This window comes from Phyllobates terribilis, unplaced genomic scaffold, assembly GCF_046119375.1.
Source record: "Phyllobates terribilis strain yellow unplaced genomic scaffold, ASM4611937v1 Scaffold_11__3_contigs__length_659146591, whole genome shotgun sequence".
NCBI classification, from domain to species: domain Eukaryota; kingdom Metazoa; phylum Chordata; class Amphibia; order Anura; family Dendrobatidae; genus Phyllobates; species Phyllobates terribilis.
Genome location: NW_027362771.1, coordinates 581,008,824 through 581,017,812, shown reverse-complemented (window position 1 = coordinate 581,017,812; position 8,989 = coordinate 581,008,824).

Sequence of the window (8,989 nt, the reverse complement as noted above, 5' to 3'; positions counted from 1 at the left end):
ACTTGCAGCCAGTTAACATGGATTAAAGTTGACTCAACCTCTGTCCTGTGTCCTTGTGTGTACCACATTGAGCATGTAGAAAAGAAAGAAGACCAAAGAACTGTCTGAGGACTTGAGAAACCAAATTGTGAGGAAGCATGAGCAATCTCAAGGCTACAAGTCCATCTCCAAAGACCTGAATGTTCCTGTGTCTTCCGTGCGCAGTGTCATCAAGAAGTTTAAAGCCCATGGCACTGTGGCTAACCTCCCTAGATGTGGACGGAAAAGAAAAATTGATGAGAGATTTCAACGCAAGACTGTGTGGATGGTGGATAAAGAACCTCGACTAACATCCAAACAAGTTCAAGCTGCCCTGCAATCCGAGGGTACAACAGTGTCAACCCGTACTATCCGTTGGCGTCTGAATGAAAAGGGACTGTATGGTAGGATACCCAGGAAGACCCCACTTCTTACCCCGAGACATAAAAAAGCCAGGCTGGAGTTTGCCAAAACTTACCTGAGAAAGCCTAAAACGTTTTGGAAGAATGTTCTCCGGTCAGATGAGACAAAAGTAGAGCTTTTTGGGAAAAAGCATCAACATAGAGTGTACAGGAAAATAAAAGAACACGGTCCCTACAGTCAAACATGGCGGAGGTTCCCTGATGTTTTGGGGTTGCTTTGCTGCCTCTGGCACTGGACTGCTTGACCGTGTGCATGGCATTATGAAGTCTGAAGACTACCAACAAATTTTGCAGCATAATGTAGGGCCCAGTGTGAGAAAGCTAGGTCTCCCTCAGAGGTCATGCGTCTTCCAGCAGGACAATGACCCAAAACACACTTCCAAAAGCACTATAAAATGGTTTGAGAGAAAGCACTGGAGACTTCTAAGGTGGCCAGCAATGAGCCCAGACCTGAATCCCATAGAACACCTGTGGAGAGATCTCAAAATGGCAGTTTGGAGAAGGCACCCTTCAAATATCAGGGACCTGGAGCAGTTTGCCAAAGAAGAATGGTCTACAATTCCAGCAGAGCATTGTAAAAAACTCATTGATGGTTACCGGAAGCGGTTGTTCGCAGTTATTTTGGCTAAAGGTTGTGCAACCAAGTATTAGGCTGAGGGTGCCAATACCTTTGTCTGGCCCATTTTTGGAGTTTTGTGTGAAATGATCAATGATTTGATTTTTGCTTCATTCTCTTTTGTGTCTTTTCCTTGCAAGCAAATTAATGTACAAGAATATAACTACTATAATACTGCCCCTGTGTACAAGAATATAACTACTATAATACTGCTCCTATGTGCAAGAATATAACTACTAAAATACTGCCCCTATGTACAAGAATATAACTACTATAATACTGCCCCCTATGTACAAGAATATAACTACTATAATACTGCTCTTATGTACAAGAATATAACTACTATAATACTGCTCCTATGTACAAGAATATAACTACTATAATACTGCTCCCTATGTACAAGAATATACCTACTATAATACTGCCCCCTATGTACAAGAATATAGCTACTATAATACTGCCCCTATGTACAAGAATATAACTACTATAATACTGCCCCTATGTACAAGAATATAACTACTATAATACTGCCCCCTATGTACAAGAATATAACTACTATAATACTGCTCCTATGTACAAGAATATAACTACTATAATACTGCTCCTATGTACAAGAATATAACTACTATAATACTGCTCCCTATGTAAAGAATATAACTACTATAATACTGCCCCCTAGGTACAAGAATATAGCTACTATAATACTGCCCCTATGTACAAGAATATAACTAGTATAATACTGCTCCTATGTACAAGAATATAACTACTATAATACTGCTCCTATGTACAAGAATATAACTACTATAATACTGCTCCCTATGTACAAGAATATAACTACTATAATACTGCTCCCTATGTACAAGAATATAACTACTATAATACTGTCCCTATGTACAAGAATATAACTACTATAATACAGCTCCTAAGTACAAGAATATAACTACTATAATACTGATCCTATGTACAAGAATATAACTACTATAATACTGCTCCCTATGTACAAGAATATACCTACTATAATGCTGCCCCCTATGTACAAGACTATAACTACTATAATACTGCCCCTATGTACAAGAATATAACTACTATAATACAGCTCCTATGTACAAGAATATAGCTACTATAATACTGCCCCTATGTACAAGAATATAACTACTATAATACTGCCCCTATGTACAAGAACAGAAATACTATAATACTGCCCCATATATACAAGAATATAACTACTAAAATACTGCTCCCTATGTGCAAGAATATAACTACTATAATACTGCTTATATGTACAAGAATATAACTACTATAATACTGCCCCTTATGTACAAGAATATAACTAGTATAAAACTGCCCCCTATGTACAAGACTATAACTACTATAATACTGCTCCTATGTAATTGAATATAACTACTATAATACCGCCCCCTGTGTACAAGAATATAACTATAATACTGCCCCATGTGTACTAGAATTTAACTACTACTATAATACTGCCCCCTAGGTACAAGAATATAACTACTATAATAATGCCCCTATGTACAAGAATATAACTACTATAATACTGCCCACTATGTACAAGAATATAACTACTATAATACTGCCCCTATGTACAAGAATATAACTACTATAATACTGCCCACTATGTACAAGAATATAACTACTATATTACTGCCCCCTGTGTGCAAGAATATAATTACTATAATACTGCCCCTATGTACAAGACTATAACTACCATAATACTGCCCACTATGTACAAGAATATAACTACTATAATACTGCCCCCTATGTACAAGAATATAACTAATATAATACTGCTCCTTTGTACAAGAATATAACTACTATAATACTGCCCCTATGTACAAGAATATAACTACTATAATGCTTCTATGTGCAAGAATATAACTACTATAATACTGCCCCTATGTACAAGAATATAACTACTATAATACTGCTCCTATGTGCAAGAATATAACTACTATAATACTGCCCCTATGTACAAGAATATAACTTCTATAGTACTGCTCCTAAGTGCAAGAATATAACTACTATAATACTGCCCCTATGTACAAGACTATAACTACCATAATACTGTCCACTATGTTCAAGAATAGAACTACTATAATACCGCCAACTATGTACAAGAATATAACTACAATAATAATGCCCCCTGTGTACAAGAATATAACTACTATTATACTGCCCCTATGTACAAGAATATAACTACTATAATACTGCTCCCTATGTATAAGAATATAACTATAATACTGCCCCATGTGTACTAGAATATAACTACTACTATAATACTGCTCCTATATACAAGAATATAACTACTATAATACTGCTCCTATGTGCAAGAATATAACTACTATAATACTGCTCCTATGCGCAAGAATATAACTACTATAATACTGCTCCTATGTGCAAGAATATAACTACTATAATACTGCTCTTATGTACAAGAATATAACTACTATAATACTGCTATGTGCAAGAATATAACTACTATAATATTGTTCCTATGTGCAAGAATATAACTACTATAATACTGTTCCTATGTGCAAGAATATAACTACTATAATACTGCTCCTATGTACAAGAATATAACTACTATAATACTGCTCCTATGCACAAGAATATAACTACTATAATACTGCCCCCTATGTGCAAGAATATAACTACTATAATACTGCCCCCTATGTACAAGAATATAACTACTATAATACTGCCCCCTATGTGCAATAATATAACTACTATAATACTACCCCCTATGTACAAGAATATAACTACTATAATACTGCCCTATGTACAAGAATATAACTACTATAATACTGCTCCTATGTACAGGAATATAACTACTATAATACTGCTCCTATGTGCAAGAATATAACTACTATAATACTGCTCCTATGTGCAAGAATATAACTACTATAATACTGCTCCTATGTACAAGAATATAACTACTATAATACTGCCCTCTATGTACAAGAATATAACTATTATAATACTGCTCCTATGTGCAAGAATATAACTACTATAATACTGCCCCTATGTACAAGAATATAACTACTATAATACTGCTCCTATGTGCAAGAATATAACTACTATAATACTGCTCTTATGTACAAGAATATAACTACTATAATACTGCTCCTATGTGCACGAATATAACTACTATAATACTGCTCCTATGTGCAAGAATATAACTACTATAATACTGCTCCTATGTACAAGAATATAACTACTATAATACTGCTCCTATGCACAAGAATATAACTACTATAATACTGCTCCCTATGTACAAGAATAAAACTACTATAATGCTGCCCCTATGTACAAGAATATACAGTGCCTACAAGTAGTATTCAACCCCCTGCAGATTTAGCTGGTTGACACATGCGGAATTAACTTGGCATTGTGACATTTGTACTGTAGATCAGCCTGGAAGTGGGAAATGCACTGCAGCAAATTTTGTTTTTGTTTCTTTTTTTTTTTTTTTTTTTAAAACGTTAAAAGTTAATTCAGAGTGTCATTTATTATTCAACCCCTCAAACCACAAGAATTCTGTTTGGTCCCCCTAAAGTATTAAGAAGTAGTTCAGGCACCAAGAATAATGAGCTTCACATGTGTGGATTAAAGATCTCTTTTGCCAGCCTTTTCTGACTATTTAAGACCCTCCCCAAACTTGTGAACAGCACTCAGACATGGTCAACATGGGAAAGACAAAGGAGCATTCCAAGGCCATCAGAGACAAGATCGTGGAGGGTCACAAGGCTGGCAAGGGGTACAAAACCCTTTCCAAGGAGTTGGGCCTACCTGTCTCCACTGTTGGGAGCATCATCCGTAAGTGGAAGGCTTATGGAACTACTGTTAGCCTTCCACGGCCTGGACAGCCTTTGAAAGTGTCCTCCCGTGCCGAGGCCAGGCTTGTCCGAAGAGTCAAGGCTAACCCAAGGACAACAAGGAAGGAGCTCCGGGAAGATCTCATGGCAGTGGGGACATTGGTTACAGTCAATACCCTAAGTAACGTACTCCACCGCAATGGTCTCCGTTCCAGACGAGCCTGTATGGTACCTTTACTTTCAAAGCGTTATGTCAAGGCTCGTCTACAGTTTGCTCATGATCACTTGGAGGACTCTGAGACAGACTGGTTCAAGGTTCTATGGTCTGATGAGACCAAGATCGAGATATTTGGGGCCAACCACAAACGTAACGTTTGGAGACTGGATGGCACTGCATATGACCCCAAGAATACCATCCCTACAGTCAAGCATGGTGGTGGCAGCATCATGCTGTGGGGCTGTTTCTCAGCCAAGGGGCCTGGTCATCTGGTCCGCATCCATGGGAAGATGGATAGCACGGCCTACCTGGAGATTTTGGCCAAGAACCTCCGCTCCTCCATCAAGGATCTTAAGATGGGTCGTAATTTCATCTTCCAACAAGACAACGACCCAAAGCACACAGCCAAGAAAACCAAGCCCTGGTTCAAGAGGGAAAAAGTCAAGGTGTTGGAGTGGCCTAGTCAGTCTCCTGACCTTAACCCAATTGAAAACTTGTGGAAGGAGCTCAAGAATAAAGTCCACATGAGACACCCAAAGAACCTAGATAACTTGGAGAAGATCTGCATGGAGGAGTGGGCCAAGATAACTCCACAGACCTGTGCCGGCCTGATCAGGTCTTCTAAAAGACGATTATTAGCTGTAATTGCAAACAAGGGTTATTCCACAAAATATTAAACATAGGGGTTGTATAATAATTGACCCACACTTTTATGTTTAAAATTTAATAAAATTCAACTGAGCAACGTAACTTTTTGGTTTGTAAGATTTATGCTTCTGTTCATAAAACCTACTCTCGTTTGCAGTTTGAAGGCTCTAACTTATTTGCATCTTATCAAACCAGCTAAATCTGCAGGGGGTTGAATACTACTTGTAGGCACTGTAACTACTATAATACTGCCCCTATGTACAAGAATGTAACTACTATAATACTGCCCCCTGTGTACAAGAATATAACTATAATACTGCCCCTATGTACAAGAATATAACTACTATAATACTGCCCCCTGTGTACAAGAATATAACTACTATAATACAGCCCCATATGTACAACAATATAGCTACTATAATACTGCTCCCTATGTACAAGAATATATCTACTATAATACTGCCCCCTGTGTTCAGGAATATAACTACTATAATACTGCTCCTATGTACAAGAACATAACTACTATAATACTGCCCCTATGTACACGAATATAACTACTATAATACTGCTCCTATGTGCAAGAATATAGCTACTGTAATACTGCCCCTATGTACAAGAATATAACTACTATAATACTGCTCCTATGTGCAAGAATATAGCTACTATAATACTGCCCCTATGTACAAGAATATAACTACTATAATACTGCTCCTATGTGCAAGAATATGACTACTATAATACTGCCCTCTATGTACAAGAATATAACTACTATAATACTGCCATGTACAAGAATATAACTACCATAATACTGCCCCCTATGTACAAGAATATAGCTACTATAATACTGCCCACTTTGTACAAGAATATAACTACTATAATACTGCTCCTATGTGCAAGAATATAACTACTCTAATACTGCCCCCTATGTACATGAATATAACTACTATAATACTGCCCCCTATGTACAAGAATATAACTACTATAATACTGCTCCTATGTGCAAGAATATAACTACTCTAATACTGCCCCCTATGTACAAGAATATAACTACTATAATACTGCCCTTGTGTACAAGAATATAACTACTATAATACAGCTCCTATGTACAAGAATATAACTACTATAATACAGCTCCTATGTACAAAAATATAACTACTATAATACTGCTCCTATGTGCAAGAATATAACTACTATAATACTGCTCCTATGTACAAGAATATAACTACTATAATACTGCTCCTATGTACAAGAATATAACTACTATAATACTGCTCCTATGTGCAAGAATATAACTACTATAATACGGCTCCTATGCACAAGAATATAACTACTATAATACTGCTCCTATGTGCAAGAATATAACTACTATAATACTAACCCCTATGTAAAAGAATATAACTACTATAATGCTGCTCCTATATACAAGAATATAACTACTATAATGCTGCTCCTATGTGCAAGAATATAACTACTATAATACTGCTCCTATGCGCAAGAATATAACTACTATAATACTGCTCCTATGCGCAAGAATATAACTACTATAATACTGCTCCTATGTGCAAGAATATCACTACTATAATACTGCTCTTATGTACAAGAGTATAACTACTATAATACTGCTATGTGCAAGAATATAACTACTATAATACTATTCCTATGTGCAAGAATATAACTACTATAATACTGCTCCTATGTACAAGAATATAACTACTATAATACTCCTCCTATGTACAAGAATATAACTACTATAATAGTGCCCCATATGTGCAAGAATATAACTACTATAATACTGCCCCCTATGTACAAGAATATAACTACCATAATACTGCCCCCTATGTGCAATAATATAACTACTATAATACTACCCCCTATGTACAAGAATATAACTACTATAATACTGCCTTATGTACAAGAATATAACTACTATAATACTGCTCCTATGTACAAGAATATAACTACTATAATACTGCTCCTATGTGCAAGAATATAACTACTATAATACTTCCCCTATGTACAAGAATATAACTACTATAATACTGCTCCTATGTGCAAGAATTTAACTACTATAATACTGCTCCTATGTGCAAGAATTTAACTACTATAATACTGCTTTTATGTACAAGAATATAACTACTATAATACTCCTCCTATGTGCAAGAATATAACTACTATAATACTGCTCCTATGTGTAAGAATATAACTACTATAATACTGCTCCTATGTACAAGAATATAACTACTATAATACTGCTCCTATGCACAAGAATATAACTACTATAATACTGCCCCCTATGTACAAGAATAAAACTACTATAATACTGCCCCTATGTACAAGAATATAACTACTATAATATTGCCCCTATGTACAAGAATATAACTACTATAATACTGCCCCTATGTACAAGAATATAACTACTATAATACTGCTCCTATGCTCAAGAATATAACTACTATAATACTGCTCCTATGCACAAGAATATAACTGCTATAATACTGCCCCCTATGTACAAGAATATAACTACTATAATACTGCCCCCTATGTACAAGAATATAACTACTATAATACTGCTCCCTATGTACAAGAATATAACTACTATAATACTGCTCCTATGTGCAAGAATATAACTACTATAATACTGCTCTTATGTACAAGAATATAACTACTATAATACTGCTATGTGCAAGAAGATAACTACTATAATACTGCTCCTATGTACAAGAATATAACTACTATAATACTGCTCCTATGCACAAGAATATAACTACTATAATACTGCCCCCTATGTGCAAGAATATAACTACTATAATACTGCCCCCTATGTACAAGAATATAACTACCATAATACTGCCCCCTATGTGCAATAATATAACTACTATAATACTACCCCCTATGTACAAGAATATAACTACTATAATACTGCCCTATGTACAAGAATATAACTACTATAATACTGCTCCTATATACAAGAATATAACTACTATAATACTGCTCCTATGTGCAAGAATATAACTACTATAATACTGCTCCTATGCGCAAGAATATAACTACTATAATACTGCCCCATATGTACAAGAATATAACTACTAAAATACTGCTCCCTATGTGCAAGAATATAACTACTATAATACTGCTTATATGTACAAGAATATAACTACTATAATACTGCCCCTTATGTACAAGAATATAACTACTATAAAACTGCCCCCTATGTACAAGACTATAACTACTATAA